Source organism: Herpailurus yagouaroundi, unplaced genomic scaffold (assembly GCF_014898765.1).
Source record: "Herpailurus yagouaroundi ecotype Mexico unplaced genomic scaffold, PumYag 251, whole genome shotgun sequence".
NCBI lineage: Eukaryota > Metazoa > Chordata > Mammalia > Carnivora > Felidae > Herpailurus > Herpailurus yagouaroundi.
In genome coordinates, this window is record NW_024412468.1 from 854,156 (window position 1) to 879,135 (window position 24,980).

A 24,980-nucleotide genomic window follows, 5' to 3' on the forward strand; every position below is an offset into this window, starting at 1 on the left:
GAAAATGATTTATTTCTGTGCTTGTGTATGTAGTAATATCTTTCAGTTAAACTGTCACACATCAGTATTGCAGAGGGAAATCTGAAAACTTCATCTTTTGTTACGTGTAATTTCTTTACAGTGGAGGAATCCTAATTTTGTGGCCCTGGAACCTTAGCATTCCCCTTATCTTGTCCAACGTGTCGTGGTTGTGCTTCTCAGTTCAGAACCAAGCCTCGTGTGTGTAGCATGGCCTGACCCCCGGGGGCTGCTCTGAGAGGCCATGCACTTGCCGGACAGCTGGAAGCCCAGTGATAGAAGTGCTGCCCTCACTCTGCGTCCTCTGGGTCCTAATTGTACAATCTTTAAATAGTTGGTTTAGTGAGTGTGTGTGGCACAATACTCAGGAATATATTAATTTGGATGTGGGAAGAAGAGCTTCCAGGGGGAGAGCAAGGGTGTGCCTTCTAAGTGTTTGGGGAAGGGTTCGGTGTCTTACTGAGAACCTGATGTGCAGTAATTTACTTTTTTTTTTTTTGAGATAGACCCAGAACTACAGTAAAATATGCCAGTAAGTGAACTGCTTAGCTGGTGAACAGAAAAATGGTTTTCCAGAGAAAGAAAGAACAGTAACTAGTAAGCCTACGTGATGACCACGGGAGTGGTCAGTAGACCTGGGAGTCCTGTTCAGTGCCCGCGGCCGCCATCCTGTCAGCTGAGGTCCTCCCCGAGGACCCCATCACGTCTCCTTACCTTCTGCGAGAACAGCCAGCCATCCCTGACCTGGGAACCACAGGTTATGTTAGCTTTATATTCAGTTTTGTAAGTCTGGCTTGCCAGGTAAATTTGTGTGCTGTGGGGAACCGGCCGCGTGTCGTCTCACTTCACTCTTTGGACACGGAGTTGCTCTGTGTGCCTGATCACAAGAAACTTCGTAAAGGTTTGTCTTTTTCAATTAAAAATCTAATTAATTAGAAATATAATTGAATTCCATGATATCTCTTCCTGCAGTTTTTCCGCATCACACATGGAGTGTTTTTGGCCATATTATCTGGATACAAAAAACTATGTAAAATTGGTAACTTCCTGAGCATAAACACAGCCAACATAATATGGTCACTGTTGAAAACAGGTGCAGAATAGAGGCATGGGCGAAACAAGGTGGCATTTTTTTTTCACTTTTTTTTAACATTTATTTCTGTAGGAGAGAGAGAGAGCATGAGCAGGGGAAGAGCAGCAAAAGAGGGAGAGAGAGGGAGGGAGGGAGGGGGGAAGACACAGAATCCCAAGCAGGCTCCAGGCTCCAAGCTGTCAGTACAGAGCCCAATGCCCTGTGAGACCATGACCTGAACGGAAGTCGGACGTTTAACCATCTGAGCCACCCAGGCACCCGCCCCCAAAACAAGATGGTGTTAAGAAGAGATTCTGAATTTTAAAATCTGCCATATTTTAGCAGAAAACAAACTTCTGGACCAGGATACCTGACCTCCAAGCAGCTAGGAACCTGTTAGAAGTTTAGAAAACACCAACCAGGAAAAAAGGGAAAAAATTGATTATCCGCCTGCTATTCAAAGCAGTATTTTGGAGATAACCGAGCCAAGAGCCTGCTTTGCAAAATCCCTAAACAGCTAATCTGGTGCTTAGAATGCCGTTCCCAAAAGGGGGGAAACTATTAAAAACTAGTTTCTCTAACTTTGTGATTAGTTAGTACTCCAAGTGGATGAGTGGATAGGTCTTGATTCTTAGTAAAAGGCAGGAGGACACCCTTAGTTAGCATGATATTGAAGCCTGCTGGCTTCTTAGGGTAGGATACACCTTTACCCGCATACTTCTTCCTGTCTCGTCCCCATGTGTATTTTATGATGAAACTAGTTCCTGTGACCTCCACAGAGTCTACGAGTTAAACAGCACCTTTTGGATGTAGTTTTCGTTGTGGGATATTAGAAACCACGTCTGAGTCCCTTTTAAGGCCCTTGGTCCAGTTACAGAGCAAGTTCTTGGGTTATAGGGATTTGCACGGGCTGAACAAGATGCTCCAGCTGACTGAAAGTTACTCAAAGCTGTGGATCAAGTGGCAGGATCTGAGGAGAGGTCATCTCAGGAACACCCCTACAAGCTACCGAAGGCTGCTGCTCCAAGCCAACATCGTGACAAGTGGCTGGAGATCGTTTCTCCCCGAGGGAGCCTCGAAGCAAGTTGTATTTAAGCACCTCTCCCTGCCAATGGAGAGAAGCGTGTGTCCGACTGGGGTTCGGTGCAGGGGTCTCGGCTGTGATTCAGCAGGATCTAAATGAGAGAGGATCACAACCTACGGCACTCAGATCACTAGGGTGACCATGAATCAAGACCTTAGGTTTTATGAAGGGTGCAAAGAATCCTATTTGTTGAGGAGGTTGAAGTCCTACTGTAAAAGCTCCCACATTTGCTCCAATGTTTTTCTCTGGGCGCCCTTATAAAATAGTAACAATGGGACTGTACGGGGTGGGGGGAACGCGGCCTTGAGACTCGGTTGTCTTCTATAATCCACACCAGGAACAACGATGTACCTCTTGCTACATTCTAGGCCGGAGGAATTTCTGTGGGATTCTGCAAGGGGATCTGCAGAACAGCATGAGCCTGGCCGGTGCCTCACGGGGCATGTGTGTGTTAACCAGCTCAGAACTCCCCTGGGAGGACACATGGTTCATCTGGAACAGGGTGGCAAGCCCTGGCCAAATCTGGAATATTGCTGAGGGAATTTTATAGTAACTTGAACTAAAAATTAACTATTGACCGAATCTCTCAGTCTTCCAAAGTCATTACAGCACAAATCTCAAGGCCTGAACGTTTACAAGAGTTTCCATTGTGTTCTGCTAAACGTGGCAAATTTCAAAAGCAAATTAATCAAGTTTATGCACTCCTGTCATCATTTACTGCGGGAATAATCTGTGCAGTCTCCCAACACTGGGCGTGAGGACCAAAACAAAACGTTAGGATGACTGGCACACGGATAACCCTTAAAAGCAAAATTGTTTAACATAACCATGGTCTTTCTCAGTATACCCTTCAATAGAGGCATACTGGTCCGTTCAGAATCCTTCAAATCTGAGTAGGTCTGCCCTGTCATCAGTATACACACCGAGTCCCTTCCCCTCCCCAGTTTTACAGAAGTATGCTGTTTTCAGTAACTATTTTAATCATAACTTACGGGAACATTTGCACCTGTTACCTTCGTTGGTCTTACCAAATCCTTAAAGATGCAGGCGTTTTTGCCATGCTTAACTGAGTGGCTTGAACCTGGATCCAGACCCCACGGTGTCGTTCTACAGGGGCTACCAGTGGAGCGGGAAGCCTGTAACGGAAATGTGTGTGCGCGAGGTCATACTCCCTGGGGCTCGAGACTGTCCTTACTTCTTGGTTCTGGGCTTCCCTGCTCCACTGCAGCTGTGACTTGCTCTCCGTGCAGACACAGTCCTAAAGGGACCGCGCGACACTGACCATGCTCCGTCCTGTAGGTCATTAAATCTGTCCCGTTTCTCTGAAGTTCTGTACGTCGGTTCAGCAAACACGCCATTGGGTAATACTCGAGTACCTTCCTCACGTCGCCTAAGAGACCGAAGAGACGAGAAGGTTAAGTGCCGACCGGCACGGTCCGCACGATGTGCCGCGAGAGCAGAGTCTTTGGGAAGTTGCCCTCCTCCCGAGACGACGAGCTCAAGCTCCATGCCTGTAGGACCGAACCTGGCGTGTCGAGGGGCTGTGATGGAGCCGCCTGAAGCGCAGGTGTGGGCAGAGGACATACCGCGGAGGGAGAACTAGGGACGTGTGGGGTGGGGCTGTTTCAATTCCGGCTGCAGACAGTGGGTCATAGAATTGAGTGATGTGTGCAGGGCATTAAATCTTAGGATGCTGGACGGGCCAGGACCGGGTACTGTGTGCTCGCTCTGCCAGGCTCTTCCCACGTACTGGCCTAGTGAATCCTGGCAGCAGGCCAGTGACGGAAGGTCTCCCTAGTTTGGCAGGTAAAACTGGCTTAGTGCTCGCTCACCCCACCCCAGTGCTGCTTCGGGCTGGCTGCTCCGGACCTGACCTCTGACCTGACTTCTGCCGCCCGCCGCTTCCTTGTCGGATCCCACAGTGAGAGGTGTGCACCCGAGGAGCGGCGGAGGCCTTGGAAGGTCCTCTGCGCAGAAGGATACTGCTCCCAAAAGTTACTGGAAGTGCAGGCTCTCAAACTGAATCTGAAGCAAGTCATGATCGAACTCATCCAAAGAGCAACAGAAAGAGGCTGACACACAAGCGAAGTTACGGATTTCCGGACGCACCTCCCCAGATGTAAACCGTGGGTGGGGTGGAATCGCTCCCCCCGCGTCCTGAGTCTGTTCTCCTCACCTGGGAAATGGGGGACAGGAACGGGAGGGGACCTTGAAGGCTGTCTGAGAGTTACCATAGAAGAGAGTCTGTTCATCGGACGGACACGAGCCAGTACTGTCTGAGCACGTTCTTAACTCGTGAAACTTACCTCAAGTGAAGAAAAACGAGGCCACCACACGCCCGTGTCAGGGGAGGGTCCTTGGCAGCAAAGCCCGACTCCTGGGCGCATGGGGACGGTCCTGGCTCCTCCCTATGTCCAGACGGGCATATCATGCAGGCCAGTGTGAGCTGAGGCCAGGCAGGCCTAGTGTACAAGTGCACCTCGGTTTCACCCGGCTTTCGTGGACCCCGGTGGCGACAGGAAGCCGGCAGCTGGGCCGGGAGGGGAGGGTCGTGGCTCAGAAGCTCTCCAGCGGGTGCCTGCGGAGGAGCCACAAAGGGAGCAGGAACCCCAGTGCCCGGTGCTGGTGGCACCCTTCACACCTCACTCCTCCAGGGCGTGTGGGCAGGGTAGCGAAGGGCAGCCTCCCTCCCTGAAGCGTGGCGGCCACCTGCGGCCGTGGTCACTCAACCCCTAAAGAGTCAGAGCCCGAGGGCCCTCATCTGTTCAGGGAGTGAGGGAGGCCGCACACGGGGACCCAGAGCACGGGTGCGGGCCAGGGCAAGTGGACCGGTGTGTCCCCCACAACCTTGAGGCAGCGGTGAGCTGGAGTCAGCCCCCAGGACGGCGCAAACGGAGCGCCGTGTGGGGAGCCCGAGGTGGATGCGGCCGGACAAGTGACGGAAGGACGGGCAGGTGCAGAGAGAGCATTCGCCAAGTGCAGCTCGCTCTGTGTTAATCCTGGGTCGTCATGAGGCGCAAGTGACCTCACCACCTTAACCTAAGGCGGCTCTCTGGTGTGTCTGACCCCGTTCAACTTGAACTCGACACCCAGGAAACCCCACAGACGACAAGACCAGTCCGCAGTGCCTTTAGAATCCGGAGCAAAACCACCCGAAGAAACCAAAACCAGCACAGAGCCCTCCAAGATGCACAACGTGGATTCAAACACTTGTCACTCCACTATTTTAAACCCCGTTAGCACATATCTGCATATGGTTAAGACCTGGTGCCACCAAGATTCTCATTTAAGGCAACGCACGTGACTAGGGAAGGTTGGCAATCCTGTTACTTCATCCCAAACAGAAATAGACCTCGTTTCTCCAGTTCACTCTCTGCGTCTTAAAGTGGACCAGAACCACCTGTGTGTCTGATGACACCGTGGGGGGCGGGCCCTGTTCCTGATGAGCTGCCGGGCCGAGGGACCCCTTGGTCAGGCCCAGTGAAACCCCAGAGAGCAGCCTGGGCCGGACCTGCTGGAGCGCTCTGTTCCCAGGACGGCACCCGGGAAAGAGACCTGTGGTCTGCCCTCCCCTCCGTACGGCAGAGTGTTTGTCCCTTGGGTTACAATGTAAATGACCACTGGTCTCCACACCAGCTACTCGGCCCCACGGCTGCTGGGCCTTCGGGCCGGTACCGACAACCCCCTCACCAAACCCTGGAGCCGAGAGGCCTCCTGGGGTCTTGAGGCACCCGGGCAGGGTTGCCAGGGGCGAGGCCCACGCAGTCATGACTGGGGAGTCAGATCCACCAGGCCACAGAGCGAGACGAGAGGGGTTAAGACAGGGTGCGTCCAGCTTCCAAACTCAGAATAGAAGTCTCCAGAGAAGAACGGGGCCCAGGGAGGCAGGGACCCTTGCTCCGAGCCACACAGCTGATAGAGCAGTCGAGCAGGAGTAGAACCTGAGACTTTTGGCTCCCCGTGAATGTATCCTGTAACCACATAGGTAAAAATCAGAGTCAAAATTAATCTCAAAAACTCAAATTGTGTGTATATAGTACAGCAAGGGCTCACACCTTGGCAGACACCCAGCATGCAGCCTGATGGAGGAACAGCAGACCCGCATCCCTCTGGGACCTGTGCTCGCGGAGGGGAGGGTCCGTGCAGCCGCCCAGCCTCGGAAACCTCTCGTTCCCTCTCGTCTGTCTTCAGCGCACGTAGCTTGATTCATGCAAATTCAGGCTGTGGGAAGATGCCCGTCAGAGGGCCTTGGCGGGTAACTGCTGCTGCCACCCATGCAGCTGGGCACACCGGGCGCTGGTCTGACAGTGTTAGGACTCATCTAATACCAATGATGAACAAGCCCGCACTCTGCTTCCAACCAGTTCATTGTTTAGAGAAGTAGTTTCAAATACTGTCTGAATATTAGAGTCGCTGGAGTGAGAGGGCATGAGTGAGTGGGAGAGGGGCAGAGAAAGAAAGAATCCCAAGGAGGCTCCATGCAGAGACCACGTGGGACTCCATTTCAACCCTTGGATCCTGACCTGAGCCAAGATCAAGAGTCAGACGTTTAACCAACAGAGCCACCCAGGCACCCCACTTTTGTAAGATTTTTTTTTTTTTAATGTTTGTGAGAGAGCATGAGCAGGGCAGGGGCAGAGAGAGAGGGAGACACAGAATCTGAAGCAGGCTCCAGGCTCCGAGCTGTCAGCACTGAATCTGATGCGGGGCTCAAACCCATGAACCGTGAGATCATGACCTGAGCAGAAGTTGGACGGTTGACCGACTGAGCCACCCACAGGTGCCCGCTTTTTAAAAATCTTCACTGTATGTATTTTTTTTAATTGAAGTGTAATTAACATACAATGTTATGTTAGTTTCAGATGTACAACATATTGATTCAACAATTCCATCCAACAGTTCCACTCGGTGCCCACCATGATCAGGGTGGTCTCCATCTGTCCCCATATGTTGTTATCATATTATTGACTATTCCCTCTGCTGTGCTTTTTTTCTCTGAGACTTATTTATTTTATAGCCGGAAGCTTGTACATTTTACTCCCCTTTATCTATTTTTTCCCTTTCTCCCCACCCACCTTTCTCCTGGCCATCACCAGTATGTTCTCTATGTAAGAGTCTGGTTTTTGGTTCGTTTCTTTGTGTCTTTTGTTTTTTGGATTCCACACGTGAGTGCAATCATATGATGTTTGTCTGACTTATTTCAGTTAGCATAATGCCCTCTAGCTCCATCCATGATGTTGTAAATGGCAAGATCTCATCCTTTTTGATGGCTGAGTAATATTCCATTGCACATATATACACATCATGTCTTCTTTATCCATTCATCTGTCGGTAGACACTTCGGTTGGTTCCCTAGCTTGGTGACTATAAATAATGTTCCAATAAACGTAGAGGTGCATGTATCTTTTCAAATTTTGGGGCTTTGGGGGGTAAATACCCACTAGTAGGGTTGTCGGATCATAGAGTAGTTCTACTTTTAATTTTTTGAGGAACCTCCATACTGTTTCCACAGTGGCTGCTCCAATTTACATTCCCATCAACAGTACAAGAGGGTTCCTTTTTCTCCACATCCTCACCAACACTCACTGTTTCCTGTCCTGTTGATTCTAGTGATTCTGACAAGTATCAGGTAACACCTCATTGAGGTTGTGATTTGTATTTCTGTGATAATGAGCATCTCTGTCTGCTGGTCATCTGGATGTCTTCTTTGAAAAAGTGTCTATTCAGGTCCTCTGCCCATTTTTTAATTGGATTATTCATTTTTTTGGCATTGACTTTTAGAAGCTCTTTATATATTTTGGATATTAACCCCTTTTCAGTTATATCACTTGCAAATATCTTCTCCCATTCTGTTGGGTTGCCTTTTCGTATTGTTGAAGGTATCCTTTGATGTGCACAGTCTTTTGTTTTGGTGCAGTCCCAACAATTCTTTAACTTTTGTTTCCCTTACCTGAGGGCACATATCTAGAAAAATGTTGCGATGGCCAGTGCCAAAGAGATTACTGCCTTGTGTTTTCCTATAGGAGTTTTATGGTTTCAGGTCTCCCAGTTAGGTCTTTAATCCTTTTTTTTTTTTTTTTTTTTTTTTTTTTTTTTTTTATGTGCAAGAAAGTTTCATTGTTTTGCATGTGGCTGTCCAAATTTCCCATCACCATTCGTTGAAGAGACTGCCTTTTTCCCAATGTATATTCTTTCCTGCTTTGTGGAAGATTGATTGACCATATGGTCCTGGGTCTATTTCTGGACTCTCTATCCTGTTCCACTGATCTCTGTGTCTGTGTTTGTGCCAGTACCATACTGTCATGATCACTACAGCTTGGTAATATGGTTTGAAACCAGGGAGCATGATATCTCCCACTTTGTTCTTCCTTCTCAAGATGACTTTGGCATTCAGGGTATTCTCTGATTCCATATAAAGCTTGTGATTATTTATTCCAGTTCTGTGAAAAATTTTGTTGGTATTTTGATGGGGATTGTGTTGAATCTGTAGATGGCTTCAGGTAGCATGGACATTTTTAGCCGTATCAGTTCTCCAATCCATGGGCCTGGTGTATCTCTACATTTGCTTATATCGCCTCCAGTTTCCTTCCTCGTGTCTTACAGTTTTCAGAGTACAGGTCTTTCACCTCCTTGATTAAGTTTGTTTCTGGGTATTTCATTCTTCTTGGTGCACCTCTTAATAGGATTATTTTCTTAACCTTCGTGAGCTTTGAAAAACCTTCATGTGTGGGTTCTCCCCACAGAGATTTTGCCTTAATTGGACAGGTATAGAGCCTGGGCATCAACTCTAATGTGCAGCCAGGGTTGAGAACCCCTGGGCTACATGAGGAGGCAGACATGGAAAGTGGTAGGGGTGGCTCAGTGCGCCATGGTCTGGGTCATCCCCGTGGGCCAAGGAAAACCATAGTGGGGACACCTGACCCAGATACTGTGGGTCAGAAAGTGTCAGAGGAAGTAACCGTGAGAGAGGGCCACTTGAGGCCTCTCCCTGAGCAAGTGTGTTCAAGGGGAGTCTCCCTTCCCATCGTGCTGCTTTGATTCACAGCTGCTGGTTGGTCCTGCCCGAGCCAGTTAGGGTCAGACTGGCTCTCCTGAGGGTAAGGGGCCATGCACCAGGTACGAAGGTTTTCATACCCAACAGGAGGTGTCTGTTCTCTGCCTGGATCCGTGGTCAGCAGCGAAGCCCGTGTCTCCAGGAGGGGCTGATCAGGCTATCAGGAAGACAGGGTCTGGCTGGCTTGACGAGCCCCGCTTCTTGGCATAACTCTCCATAACCCAGCATAATTTTTAGGGTGAGCGTTGGGGTCTTGAACACAGAACTCCTCATTAATATTGCAGCTGCATCACAAATCAAACAGACTTGATGTGCTGAATTAGGGATTGAGAAGTATTCATTACCTTGCTTTTGATGGCTAATCTCATTCTGGTCCCAAACAAGCAACTGGCAGAGAGTTCTTAGAATATAACCCAGCCGTGGAGATCGAGTCTATATCATACAGAGTATATATCCAAGGTATTAATCCGAGCTGCTGAAGGAAGTGGGTATAAAATATATATCTTTATTTTAAAATCCTTATTTGGCCTAGCTATATCAGTGAAAAAGTGTCAGACTTGTGATTTATAAATCTCTGCAATCTGAACGTCTCAGTAGACACTATTCCTGCAGGAGAGAATTTATCTTCCTACAGGATGCATCTCCAGTCTGAAACCTTGTCCGTCACTTGCTTTAAGTAAGTACGGTCATTACACGTGATTTATAGCTTCTCAAGCTGTTTTTCAAATGTTAGGTCTGGATTTCCAAGGATGACGAAGTCTGCGTGATACTACAGTGGTGGATACGTGACATGGCGCACTTGTCAAAACCCACAGAGCTGTGAATCACGAAGACTTGGCCATAATGTCTGCACATTTGTAAAAGACCATTTACAAATTTAAGTTTACAAGTTTAAATTTACGAGTTTAAGGGGGTCCCGGGATGGAATCCAGAAGTCTTGAAACTACCTCTCTGAAGGGGGTGGGGGAAACGTTGCTGACCTAAGTAGCCTCAGAAGTGAATGGAAGTCTGTGCACAGCCCTGCGGTCTACTCGATAATGTTGCTCCCTTCCGATGCTCCTGCTCCTGTGCCCTGGAACTGAGCGATTAACCCGATGGATGACCGTGACCAGGGCCGGGTTTCCTGCTGCTGGAGTACGGGCTTGTATATGCAAGACGAGGGTGTGTGTGGTACCGGGCTAGACCGGGGACATGGGCACGAACTCGGGTTTGGTTCCATGTGGACACAGCTGATGGCACACTTGTGCAGACGTGGGTCCATACACGGGGCAGTGTGCACACGTGCTTCCTTGCCGTCAGCTGAGTCTGGAAGCAGCAGCGGCAGCACACAGTCCTGTCCCCACCCCCTTTCTTACACAGACAGTAGCGCATCGCGAACGCTGTTCTGTCCCTTGCTTTCTCACTGATCGATGTAACCTACGTACTTCCTCTATCGGCACTGAAGGCTGCGAGTGTTTTCACAGCTGCACGATGTTGTGTTGTATGCACACCCCGTCGTTGGTGCAACAGCCCCGATCGGTGGACGTGTGCCCTTCCCAGTCTCGGGCCATTTCCCGGTGATGTTGCAGCAAACGCACTGGTCCGTGCAGGACCCTGTCGGTGTGCAGGTGCGTCTGTCGGACAGAGTCCTCCAGGTGAGAATGCCGAATCACTGGGCATGTGCCCTTGTAGTGTGATCAGTACAGACACGTTTCAGAGCACGGAAGTTCCACTTTTATGCTCCTGCCAGTAATAGGTGAGAGTGTCGGTTTTGCACCCACCTTACCAACAGAGCCTCACATCTTCCTCGCGGCATTTCGGCACCTCGTTCGGTAAGAAATGGTATCTCTGTGATCCTAATTTGCATGTCACTTGTTATGAATCAGGCTGAGCATCTTCCAGATATTTAAGACCCATTTGTGTTTGTTTTACGCTGAATTGTCCTCTGGGTCGTTTTCCCATTCTGTTGAGTCAGTGGTTTCTTGCTCTGGGTTTTTTTTTTTCCCCCATGAATACAAAGGAATTCTTTATGGAAAATTAGCCCTCTGTCTCCGACAAAAGTCACAGAAAATTTCCCCCATTTATCACTAGTCTTCTGACTTTGCATAAGATGCCATGTTAACATGTGAATATCTGTTTTTACAGGTGTATTTATTAATCCCTTAACCTTTACTTAGGAGAGAATATGCCAATGTGCTCTAGACCTGTAGACCCTTTGGAACATCACGTCAGCCCCTGGGCTCATATGGGATTTACCCACCCTTTGGGGACGGAGGCATCTCACTGAGGTGTCTGGGTCCTCCTCACCAGGTCCTACCAGCTGTGAATCTGTAACTCCCCGGAAGAGTGATTCACGCCACGCCTCTGTTCACCAGACCTAGAGATTTGGTGTTTTGTTTTGTTGTTTGTTGTTACGTGGATCAGGCAGGACCTGCCTGGGCTGCCGTATCATTTGGCTGCAGGGAACTCACTTAGTCTCTGGCTGCTCCTGCAGGTTGGACGGTTCTGACGATGAGGCCGACCCTGCTGCCAACTTCTGTCGTGACACTCGCTGTGCATCTGACACTTCTCGCCTCTGCCCTGGGATCGTCCTCCCTGTGGGAATCAGGGCGCTCACTTCAAGGGCGGTCATTCCGGAGAGCCACTCAGGCCCTACGCGAGGCTCCGGTCCTTGGCTTGCTGCTACTTCTCAGGGTTTTGTTGAATGGTGTCTTCCTGCCTTTCAAGGGACATAGCCGGGAGAAGAGTGAGCAGTTCACCAGCCCTCCCCCCCGCCCCCCCCCCCCCAGGTCTTTGACTCGTTTCCTTCCCGTTACACCAGGGAATCGCTAGCATATCGAGGGCAATGAGCCCGGGTCAGCTGGGCCGGACCCCATGGGCAGGTCCGTGTCTTTGCAGCCCCGGGGCTGGCAGCTGAGACTTCGCTAAGACTTGACTTTACAATTGCTTCAGAACGTACACAGTTCATTCAGGGTACAAGCTGGTGCGCGTAGACAAACGCCTCAGCCTACCTCCCCCCCTCCCCGTTAATCACAGAGGTGAAGCCTAAGTTCGGTACCCTCAGCAGTGTTCACACAGTCAACGAATTCGTCAAGTCGTCCGAATATAGAAGCGTGGTAGACACCTTTCTTTTCTTTTTTAAAGTTTATTTATTTATTTGGTGAGCGAGCGAGCAAGGGAGGGACAGAGAGAGAATCCCAAGCAGGCTCCACACCCAGAGCCCGACACGGGGCTCGAACTCACAACCCTGGGAGCGCGACCGGAGCAGAAATGGAAGAGTCATTTGCTCCACCCACTGAGCCAGCCAGGCACCCCAGGAAGCTGCCTTTCATATCGCTTTAGGCTGAAAGAAGGAAAGCCCAGGTCAGCACTCAAGGGTCCACCTATGTCCATAAAAGGAATTTCTTAGTCAACTGCAGAAATATAATATGGTTCCTGCTGTTTTCAAGGCTTTCTGCATTGCTGGGCCTGTGAGAAACTGTACCGTAGCAGGCCCGGGCAGGAGCGGGCCCAGCACAGCGCCTACTATAAAAACAGCACATTTGGAATGGCTCCCAGCTGCCGGATCCAGCCCAGCGATGGCAGGATCTCCGGTAACCTCACCCACATTGACTGTCTTAGTCTAACCTGAAGGTTCCGTCTTTACGCCATCAGAGCACCGCTAAGCTCTTCTTTCTTTCCTATCGTAAACTGGCAAAATCATCTCCCATCGGTTTGACTCCGTAGCCGACCACGCAGGGCGAGCTGGGCTCTGGGTTTGGCGACGGCTTGTCACGCGGCGGAGGGACAGGGCACACGCAGAACTGGTCACACAGGTGATGTGGTCGTACGGCCTGCAAGCCAGCAGGTCAGATAGTTCGTGAGAAGGGAGGCCGGGCAACGTCCTCTAGCAAGGGAGGCTCACGATACGTTGGAGACACGTTTCAGTTCTTTGGCAACATGCTTGCCCGGAGCTCTGACTTTCGCTTCTTGGAACTGGGGAATCTGAATTCGACTAATGCAGCAACCAGCAAGATCAGCTTCGAGTCTGGCTTCATCCACCTCAGCCCAGTCGCTGGAAGACACATATTTCCCTTTCAGGGCCATCATAGAAAGGCTCTTGTTCTCAGCTGGCCCGTGGCCAACAATTTAGGACTCCAGCAGCCACTACCCACTCCCATAGATGAATTCCTTGTGGCTTTCATACTGTTCTGTGTGGGTCACCGCCGCTTTCTCCATGTGTTGCCTTTCATGAGCACTCAAGACGCGTTTCTGGTTCATAGCTCGCCACTGTGTGCCCAGAGTTCTGTCCTTTATACTAGTTGGATGTTTCCTGCTGTCCCCAGAGTCCAAACGAGGACTCCCAGAGTCGAGTGATTTCCTGAAAGCCTGCTGCCTGTAGCTGCTCCTGTCCTTGGTTTCTTGTTATCGGCAGCAAAAACAAATTGAAGCTACTTTCTGCAGAAAACAGATTAAAACATAGATACTTTTTAAATAAAAAAATATATATATAATATAAAATATACATCGAGTAGGTCACAGACTGCAGGAGCCAGACCACCAGAGTTAGAGGCTGCCGCTGAGCTGGGAATTATGCCCAAATGTACCCTAGAGGGGGTGTGCTGGGCACACACTGCCACCTCCATGGCTCACCCAGCTTGGACCAGGACACAAAGTGTCTGTCACTGCTGCCCCTGTGAAGTGGCCACAGCAGCCACCTCCGTGGCCACTTTTACCAGAACGGAGTCAGAGTGGTCTCTTTTTTTGTGTGTCACTGGTTTCCAACTCAGAGTCCTGGAGAGGACTTCTACTGGTGACACTTTGGCCACACGCCTCCTCTCCGGACACACAGTAGACCCGGAAAGCAGATATCCAGCACTCCAGCTTCTGTGGTGCACGCGGGGCTTCTGCGAATACAGCACCTGCTGCTCAGAGGCTGGAAAGCCAAAAGGAATAGTGTATGTCCAGCTCGGCTTATGAGATCGATTGACATTTACAAAAAGAAGAAATTTCTCTTTCAAGCTCCTCAATGTTAAAAAAGGGGCATTTAAAGTCTCCACTTTAGGGGCGCCTGGGTGGCTCAATAGGTTGAGCATCCTACCTTGGCTCGGGTCATGATCTCGCAGGTTGTGGGTTCGAGCCCCATGTCGGGCTCTGTGCTGACAGCTCAGGGCCTGCAGCCTGCTTTGGATTCTGCGTCTCCCTCTCTCTCTGCCCCTCCCCCACTCACACGCCCTCTCTCTTAAACATAAATACACATTAAAAACATTTTAAAAAGTCTCCATTTTATTTACTGGTCTACAGTGCATTTTTGCTTATCTTTCTGTATTTTCCCCAAATATGACAGTAGGGGTTAGGAAGATTGTAAATATCAAATTATTAAATTTTATTCTGTCTTTGTACTTTACTGATCTACAGAACGTATCCCGTTTTCAAGTATTAGATTTTACACAGATTAATTCAAAATGTTTTTTATTTCTTATATGTTAAAATGTTTGAAAAACAGCAGTTATAAAATAAAGTGATAGAAACAGACTCTTTAAAGAAAGGTTTACTCTTGATATTTGTTGGTACAATATCCTAAGCCTTCCTGAGTTCATTTTGCTTTGTTTTATTTTAGGTAGAGCTGACCGTGGTCCCATCTCTGCGCAGGAAATTGGACTTAGCGAGTGGCAGTCACAGCCACATGGCGAGTCCTTAAGTAACAGTCTGTTTCTAACACTGAACCTCTAGACATCACACCAAGCCTGACGATGTGAGAGAAGGAGCCAGATCGAAGCCCATTTGGGCAAAGAAAGAAAATACTCAAACTGCTGCTTTGATGTCACATTAGGCCATTAATATGCATCACGTGTGTTTAAGTTCAAACTTTTGCCCGGTGCTGGTATGACTTCATTGCATGCCTACAAGACCCAGCATTAAGTTACTGTGCATTCGGACAGGAAACGTGGCTTGGGCCATTGTTACTGATGAGGCTCAGAGTCCGGTCCCCGGTCCTGCGTTCTCTGCGCTTTCCACCGGCCTGACTGCCTGTTCCTTGTAAACGATGTATTCGGTGGACGCGGGAACCATACGTCTGCCCAGAGATGGTTCTACTTGTGCCTATCTGCTCTCTTCCTGGATGCTGCCTTTTGATTCCCTAGGGTCTTGATTCCCTAGAATAGAGCATACAGAGTTTGGTGACCAGTCCTTCCGGCCCCACCTGGTCTCATGTTGGGGGCTGTGGGAGTGGTTGTTAGCTTTTAACAGTAGAGTTGATCCTTGAGCCACACAGTTCACACACTGTGTTAATCCAGTTACATGCAGATTTTTTGATACAGACAGTACCATAAATGTATTTCCCTTGTGATTCTTTTTATTTATTTATTTATTTATTTTTTTAACGTTTATTTATTTTTGAGACAGAGAGAGACAGAGCATGAACGGGGGAGGGTCAAAGAGAGGGAGACACAGAATCCGAAATAGGCTCCAGGCTCTGAGCGGTCAGCACAGAGCCCGATGCGGGGCTCGAACTCACAGACTGTGAGATCATGACCTGAGCCGAAGTCGGCCACTTAACCGACTGAGCCACCCAGGCGCCCCTCCCTTGTGATTCTTAATAACATTTTCTTTTCTCTAGTCGAGTTTGGATTAAGAATATGGTGTATGATACATGTAACATATAAAATATGGGTTAATTGATCGTATATGTTATTGTTAAGGCTTCTGGTTAGCAGTAGGCTATTCGTGGTTAAGTTCCGGGGGGAGTCCAGAGTTAGACGTGGGTTTTCGACTGGGTGGGGGCTGATGCCTCCCCAACCCCCACATTATTTAAGGGTCAACTATATCCACCCTTCAGACCATCATCTCTATTCATATTCCAAGTATTTTTAGAACGTGGTCCTAGTTTTAGATTTTAGAAAGTTTCCCCTTGAGATTTTCTCAAGCTTTGTGCAAAAACTGGAGGAGGAGGGCTTAACGATGATATGAAGGGACGTCGTGAGCCGTGTTCACCCCTAGCCAAGGGGGGAAACACAGCAGTTGCCTAGCAGACTGCAGCAGAGATCAGTTCAGGCTCTCAGCTCTTGTCTCCACAGGAAAGAGGGCAAGGCAGCTGGGTGACCGCAGAAAGGAGATGGAGGGGTGACCAGCAGTGCGGAGAGCGCAGGTCTGTGTAAACAGGGTCAGGGCAGGGGTGCTAACTGGGACAGACTAGTGTGGCTGTGTGAGAACTGACAGTGTCAGGAAAGGCACACCCAATACGAGACAGCCAGCATGATCTGAAACCGTGAGCGTCACCCACAATACTTAGGTGTTTATAGACACATTTTTAAGAAAGAAAAGAAAGAGAATTCTTAACAGTTTGGCACAGTTTTAGTCCTCAAGGGCGCCTAAGAAAAGAGGCACCCTTTAAAAGTTACTGTGAGCTTTAGATGAGCCTCTTGTTAACATACACAGGAGACAGAAGGACACATGGGGACAGAGGGACACACAGGGGACAGGACACACAGAGGAGACAGAAGGACATGTGGGGGCAGGACACACATGGGGACAGAGGGACACACCTTGGTAGGGTGGGACAGGACAGGGTGGGGGGTGGGGTGGAGAGAACTAGAAGGACGAAGACCAACAAAGCCGAGGTCACAGTTACCCAGCTCCCCTGAAGGTCATTTATTGAGCTCTGACTGAGATCGACAGGTTAGGGTAGAGAATCTGCAACTTCCCCGAAACAATTTCAAGGAAAACGAAAGTAGGGAAAGTGAACGCGTGTCCTCAGGGATTTGGAGCCATGACCCCATGCGTTTCCTCTGGTGAAATAAGGTCAGTCCGTCATGCTCCTTTTTGCTTCAGAAAAGGCATTTTCGTCTGTTTGTGTTGAAAGAACACTAACTGTGAATTTAAGAAACTAGGAGGGGAGTGGGGACCAGAAAGGTTTCTAGCCTGCTCGCCCTGCACTCAGAATCCCAGGTATTTGAGGTATTACCCCAACGAAACAAGGCTGCTTTTCTCATGACCTTTAAACATGTCAGAAAATGTTTTGAGAAATGACACCATTGTTAAATGAACATATAGCCTCCTCCCAAGAAGGCAGCACTTATTTGAATATTTAAGTTAAAATTTAAACATCTGTAACCGAATGAGTGTCGTAGATGAGGTTAAGCACGAATTCCTTCCTTTGAAAAGTGAAAAATCATACCTGGGCCTCTGCGGTCATTGAAACTAATAGCACCCAGTTCCCGTACTGCCCAGGGCTCCTTCTGCATAGGAACAGGTGGAGGGGGATGGGGTCGATCGAGATAAAAATCTCTTCCATGAATGTAAGTGATATGACTGTTTCCGAATTCCCACAGTAATTTAGGCGTACTGTCAGCGTGGGTTAGAAATGGGGAGGAGAGGATGGTGGATGTAAAATGCTTTAATTTCCAGCTGTTTGCCTCAGAATCTAGCTGAGTAGCTTGGATGCATAGAAGGTCACACGAAGGAGACGTTCACCTGCTTGCTTGCAATGCCTCTTCCTTTAGGTTGATCTTCCTCTCTGGTGTCCCCCACAGGGCCTTGCATGGGCCACGGGACAATTCACGTGCTTGGAAGATTTCCCTGGTGACCGTTGGAGAGACGCGGGCGTCCTACAGCCTTGCCTCTGAGTGCCAGGACCGTGTTGACGCAGGCACAGCAGAGCAGGCCCTGACCTAAGGAGCTCGCGGTCTCTGGGGAAGCAGCGTCACAGGTGAGTTGAGCCCCCGAACTCCGTGTCCCAGGGGGACATGTGCAGAGGTGTGTGTCTCGGGCTCAGAGCAGGACATCGGAGTGCACCGCTGGCAGGTGCCCAGGAGTGCAGATGTGCGAACCAGGCCACGCCCGGGGACTGGGTGACTGTGCCCACAGCCCTGCGCCGGCCCCCCCACCTCCAACCCCCCGGTCACAGCGCCCAGCTCCCCTCTCCCCTCCCCCTCCGGGACAGAGCGCTCACCTGCCCTCCCCCCGCTCCAGGGTACAGCACCCACCTGCCCTCCCCCTCCAACGCCAGGGCACAGCGCCCAGCTGCTCGCAGCCCTGCACCGGGCATCCCCAACTACCCCCGCACCGGGCAGAGTGTCCGGCTGCACTGCCCCCACCCAGGGCGCCTGGTCGAGGGTTGGTCCCTGTCGGGGAAATGTGGCCGGCAGAGCGTGACCGCCCTCGAACAAGGTGGAGATGCTGCTGTCCCGGACGGTGCCAGCCGCGCCCGCGTCTGTTCCCGGGGCAGGTCGCGGGAGACCCCTCTTTGCTGACCACCTTTCCCACTGTCACCGGGCCGCACACCTAGGGCGCGCGACCACTTTCCCACGGAAGCAGCCCAGGGTGTGGAGGAAGCACTACTGCCCTGGGTGGCCCCGCGGGTGGGCGGAGCACCTGGGTGAGTGGGGTGAGCACTAGGCAGGAGTGGGCGGGGCATCCAGGTGGTGGGTGGGACCTGGACAAGGTGGGCGGGCACTCAGGGGAGGATGGGACCTCAGGCTGGGTGGGCGGGGCACCTGGGGGGTGGGGGGGGGCCCCCCTAGGCAGGAGTGGGCGGGGCACACAGGTGGTGGGCGGGGCATCTGGGTGATGACAGGGCCCTGGGCAGGAATGGGTGGGACATCCACGTGGTGGGCGGGGTCTGGGCAGAGTGGGCGGGGCCTGCGCTCTGACACCTGCTCCCAGGGCTTGCACAAAGTGGCTGGTCCGCTGCGCAAGAGGGCGTTGTAGCTGCTGACCGCTCCACCCTATTCCGTGTGTTCTTTGCCAAAGTGAACTCTGGAGACTCGATTTCATTATCCACGAAATGGGGTGAATGAGCCACTTTAGGGCTGTTTGAGGGTTAAAAGAAAGATGTATCTAAATTACTGGCGTGCCTAGCACTGGTAGGTTCTCATTGGCATTAATTTCTTTCCAAACCCCATCTGATTCAACCCCCAGCCGCTGAGCATCCACTAGCTTCCAGGCACTGGAGACACAGTGTAAAATAACACTCAAGAAGCCTGTGCGGGGGAGAGGAGGGACCAGTAGGTGGCCGCGGGGAGAGCTGTGGTGGCAGAATTGCTCGCGGGCCACTTGAGAGAGGCCTCTAGGCCAGGTTCAAGGTGTCAGGAGGGCTTCCCGCAAGAAGAAACAACAGAAGGCCATGGACGAGTGGAGAGGGCTGTGGAGGGAGGAGGCAGGCTTGCAGTGGGTCGGAGGCGGGCTGAGCAGGAGGACCAGGGCACTGGTAGGAGCTCACACCCGCTGGAAAGGTGCGGCTGGAGGCTGTACTGAGGAAGCCCTCAAAGAATAACCACTGAATAGTCTAAAGCAGAGTCCGATTTGGACTCTAGGAAGGTTCTTAGAGTCCCTGGATCAGGTCCATGCAAGTGCAGTTTAACACCAGGTTCGCCGTTAGCGGCTTCCCTGGCCAAATGAAGAATTTTTCTAGAGGGTTGAAAAGACTATTTGGAGTTTTTCAGGTCAGGCCCTGTAATCCTGAGTTCACAAGTGACAGCAAGGATTTGTTAGCTTTTTCTCTACAAGCCAGACGGAGCTGGTTTATAGTATCTCCTCTACAAACTGACCATGGTTCCACCGTGAATGGTATCACTCAGGCGGGAAAAGAAGTAAAAGTTCTATACCTGCTCAACTGCCTCGGTGCAAATTTGGTTTCTCACTCTCCTCCACGCTCCTTACTGCCGAGTTCCAGAGGCCAGGAGGCAATGAAAGGTGCTACCCGCCTTGCATAAGACCCGTCCCTCCCTAAAGATGTTCTGGAGAGCAAGCCGGACAGGGTGGGGGTGGGCCGGGCTGAGGCTTCGGGCTGGGATTTGAGGCCTGGCTTGGTGGGTTAGAAGCCCTAAGTAAGCCGGCTTGTTCCTCTCCCTTTGTTTCCTGTTAGATGATACGTGGATAGTCGGTTGGTTGGTTTTGTTTTGATTTCGGTGATTCGCCCCTGAAGATTGCTTTTGAAACAGCAGTTTTCAGGATTAGCTAATAACCATGCTGTCGCCCTTGTTTAGACCCAGTGAACAGTGATTTGATCCCACGCTGCTCAGCACAGGCTTTGGGCCCTGTGGGCCTAGCCCTGGCCTTGCATGGGGAGGTGACTGAGCAGGTTTGGGGATGAACTATTTGGTTTCTCCAGGTTGGGGGAGGGTGTTGTAAGAGATTGAGTCTTGTCAACATCAAATCCCTTTTCTTTCCACCTGGTTGATTACATAGGACACAGTGCAGATCTGGAATTTACCCTGAGCTATTCCTCATTTGTTGCATGATCTGGGGTTACTCGTTCAGTTTCCTAAGGCTGAATTATAAAATGAGAGTTTGAGGGGCGCTTGGGTGGCTCAGTCAGTTGAGCGTCCAACTTCAGCTCAGGTCATGATCTTGTGGTTCACGAGTTCAAGCCCTAGGTCAGGCTCTGTGCTGACAGCTCAGATCCCGGAACCTGCTTTGGATTCTGTGTCTCTCTCTCTGCTCCTCCCCCGCTCATGCTCTTTCTCTCTCTCTCTCTCTCTCTCTCTCTCTCTCTCTCTCTCTCTCCCCCTCAAAAATAAACATTAAAAAATTAAAATGCGAGTTTGACGAAATGCTGGAAGTTTTCCTTCCTGATCTAGGCAGTGCGGGTCATCGGAACGGTCATTGTCACATCCCTGCACTTGAGGGCAGAGCATGAAACTAAACCAATGACCCCTCCTCCTCAAACACCTGTTTACATCTACATACTTGCCTGTCAGGCTTTCTTGTCATTGGAAATTGATTTCTAAGTGAAATTTTAAATCTTGTCAAATTGACAGGATTACATCAAGTTGACCATGGTAATGTTGGACATGGCAAAGTGTTTGTCTAACGAGAACTGAGCTGGATGAAAATACCTGAAAACAAGGCAAAATCAGCCAGGGTGGTGATGAGGTAAGTGCTTTAATTAGCAACAGATTTCATGCAGACCTTGGGGAAAATTTCAAGAAGCCTTTTTATGTTTTTATACAAACGATCCTCTCTGTGATGATGTTGGGAAGGGCAAATATGATGAAGGTTTTCAGAGAGTGATGCCAATAATACAGTAAATTCTTGACTCTTTGGAATTCTAAACTAAGAGACAAGTACTCATTTTTATTTCACTGTGTTTTTCAAAATAACATGCAAAAATACTTATCTTTCTGTGAAATTTGGTTTCCTGTTAGAGTTCATTTTAGATGGCTGCTTTTGGATATCAGTATCTCCTGTATTTGCTAATTTTCCATGTTACTTCATTTTTTAAAATTTTTTAACGTTTGTTTATTTTTGTGCACACAAGAGAGAGAAAGCATGAGCAGGGGAGGGGCAGAGAGAGAGGGAGACACAGAATCCGAAGCAGGCTCCAGGCTCTGAGCTGTCAGCACAGAGCCTGACACGGGGCTCGAACTCATGAGCCGTGAGATCATGACCTGAGCTGAAGATGGGCGCTTAACCGACTGAGCCACCCAGGTGCCCCTTTTCCATCTTATTTCAAAAAGAATCTAAGATATCTAACATTCTTCATTGATTATCAATATATTTTAAGTTCTTTCCCACCAAAGGGATCCATTTCCTAATACCTCTCTCATGATCCTCATCTTTAAAATCTATTTTGCCTACTAATTTGCATTTTTAATTGGTAAATTTCCCACATTAAATAAGACAGTGTGTGTGTGTGTGTATATATATATGTATATATAAGTTATTTTAGAAATTATATATTTAAATTATATGTATAAATTTTGTACGTGTTTTATATACGGCTATCAGTCATGGACGTGACAATTTTATGTGTTTTTTATATATAAATATGTGTGTATTTAACAGTTTTATATACTCACATCTGATTAGCACTACACATAGTTGCTATGATCATAGCTAAAAGTCGAGGTGTGGGGGCACCTGGCTGGCTCAGTCTGTGGAGCATGTGACTCTTATTCTCAGGGTTGTGAGTGCAAGTCCCACATTGGGCACAGAGGCATGGAGGCTGGGGAAGGGAAGGGCTTCCGGGATGGGTGGGTATCCAGGGATTGGTCAAGACATGGGAGCCAAGCTGTGAGGAGGGGGAGACTCCAGGAGGAGTGACTGACCTACTGAGTAATGAGTCTCAGTCTTTGCAGATCTAGGGAGCACATTCTGAATTTACGTTCCCTGGTTTGGGAGTCCATTCAGGCCAGAGTTTTGGTGAGAACAGGGAAGGGAAGAGGGACTATGGGAAACATGCTGTACTTTATTTTATTTTATTTTATTTTATTTTATTTTATTTTATTTTTAATGTTTATTATTTTTGAGAGAGAGACAGAGTGCGAGTGGGGTAGGGGCAGAGAGAGAGGGAGACACAGAATCTGAAACAGGCTCCGGGCTCTGAGCTGTCAGCACAGAGCCCGATGCGGGGCACGAACTCCCAGACCGCGAGATCATGACTGGAGCCGAAGCTGGACGCTCAACCGATGAGCCCCCCAGGCTCACTGGGAAACGTGCCATATTTAAATAGACGGGGAACAGAAGGTGAGGAGTAACAACTAATGCTTATTTTTTGTCTCCCTTCACATTCTCAGGGGAGACTGAACGTATGAATTTATGCAAAGTTGTTTTCCTTCATCTTTCTCTTCTGTCCAGATCTGCTTTCTCTCTTCTGACATCAGTGAGCTGGGCGGTATCGTGCATGGTGGTGATGATGACAGGTTGACTAGTAGGGCCAGACCAAGTGTGAAATCGTTCACACCACTGCTCTGTTTCCAGGAGCCACGGTGAGAAGACAGTAAGTACAGTTTAAAATGTTTAGTTAGGGGCCCCTGGCCGGCTCAGTCAGTGGAGTGCGGGACCCTTGATCTTGGGGTTGTGCATTCGAGCCCTGCGTTGGATGTAGAGATTACTTTATTTTTAAGTAATATTGACACCTGTAAGATCACTTAGAGAATAGAAAGGATAAAACGAAAATCACCTAATAATTCCACCTTCCCTCGGGCACCTGGGTGGCTCCAGTTGATTGAGCATCCGACTTCGGCTCAGATCATGATCTCGTGGTTCGTGAGTTTGAGTCCTGCATCGGGCTATGTGCTGACAGCTCGGAGCCTGGAGCCTGCTTTGGATTCTGTGTCTCCCTCTCTCTCTGCCCCTCCCAGCTCGTTCTCTGATTCTGTCTCTGCCTCTGTCTCTATCTCTCTCTCTCTGTCTCTGTCTCTGTCTCTCTCTTCTCTCTCTCTCAAAAATAAACGTTTAAAAAAATCATTAATTCCACCTTCCCTAAACTACAATCCATGTTATCATCTTGGTGTATTTTCTTTTTTTTTTTTTTTGTATGCCTTTTGCTTCTTTTTAAAATTTTGTATCTTTTTCTTTCGCTTATTCTATCAAAAACATACTTTCATGTTGCAATATGGTCAGAGGGCTCCTAATGTCATGGCTGAAAAAAATCATAGTTTCCTTATGTTATTAGTAGACATTTAGATGGCTTGGATTTTTTGGTTCTGTCTCTTTAAGGTATTATTTTGTTTAAAATTTTTCTTCTTAATGTTTATTTATTTTTGAGAGAGAAGGAGAGAGTGAGCAGGGGAGGGCCAGAGAGAGAGGGAGACACAGAATGTGAAGCGGCCTCCAGGCTCTGAGCTGTCGGCACAGAGCCTGACGCGGGCAGGGCTCAAACCCACAAACCGTGAGATGGTGACCTGAGTTAAAGTCGGACGCTTAACCGACTGAGTCACCCAGGCGCCCCTTAAGATACTGATTTTATGGGCTTTTAAGGAGTATTGTTTATTATGAAGTGGGAGAAAAAAGTGATTTTATTACCCATTCTAAACGAGCACTAACTGAAGAAGATGCCGTGTTAGGCACGGAGAGTAAAAGGCTCCCAGGACAGGCCCACCTGTTCTCTGCTCGTCGCGCCAGTAATGCCAGACCGGTGTGAGACTGGCCCCAGCTAATCCACGACAGCGTCAGGGACCAGAGCTCTGCAAACCAGAGGCTGGTCACAGCATCGCACCTGTGAGGCCGGCAAGCCACTGGTGTCCCTCCCACGAGCACACCTGTACAGCTGGAGGTCAGGCAATCCCTGCACATGCCCCTGAAGTTCATATTTCCCCAGCTTCCAGAGAAGAGTAAGTTGTGGGGGGGGAAGGAACCATGTGGGGTGTCGACTAGCTTGATGTGATCATTTTGCAGTGTAGACGCATATCACAACACCGAGTTGTGTGCCTGCATGTATGGAAATGATTTTTGTCACGTAGCCCTCAATAAAGAAAACAAATGAGCTTTACGCTTTGTTTCGAAGAGACTGCATGCTCTCTTGCTTAACAAGCCGTCAGCTCGGCTTTTCGTTCCGTGGCTTCTCCCTTTCAACAGCGGTATCAAGGATGAAAAGAAAAAAAGTATTCCTTTCCCTCAAGGGCACATGACCTACACACGAAAGCCGTTACCGTGGCGTTGCCACGGGAGACGCGCCAACAGGAACCACATGAGTGCAGGGGGCCCTGGAGGAAGAGTGGCCGGGCTGCCCACACCTGCCCACACCCTCCCAGCAGCAGCCACAGGAAATATTCATCGTGTCTCATTCTGCCTTCTCCTTGCGGGATCCAGCGAGGTAATACGTGTAAACTAACGAGAGACGCGCCGGGGACACAGGGAGCGTTCTCCGCACAGCAGCCCCGGGTCACGTCTCAGCTGGCGCGGAGTGTCATCTCCCATGCGGCACTGTGGTTCGGCCAGGTTCCCGGGGGATCAGGCAGCACAGACAGACAGAAGCTGGCTGTGCGCATCCGAGCTGCGAGGCCGCCCAGCCGCTCCAAGTTCACTTCCTTCTCATTTCAAGGTCGAATGGACTTGCAGAATTTGTCACC

At 49.6% G+C, this 24,980-nt stretch overlaps 1 long non-coding RNA gene across 1 annotated transcript; it reads left to right on the forward strand.

Annotated features, from left to right (window-relative positions):
* The first annotated feature begins 16,761 nt into the window (after positions 1 to 16,761).
* LOC121020788 (uncharacterized) lies at positions 16,762 to 24,510 on the forward strand. The gene is made up of 4 exons (XR_005786282.1): positions 16,762 to 17,893; positions 20,946 to 21,060; positions 22,765 to 22,906; positions 24,307 to 24,510. It is a non-coding gene; the product is annotated as an uncharacterized LOC121020788 (long non-coding RNA).
* The last annotated feature ends 470 nt before the right edge of the window (positions 24,511 to 24,980 follow it).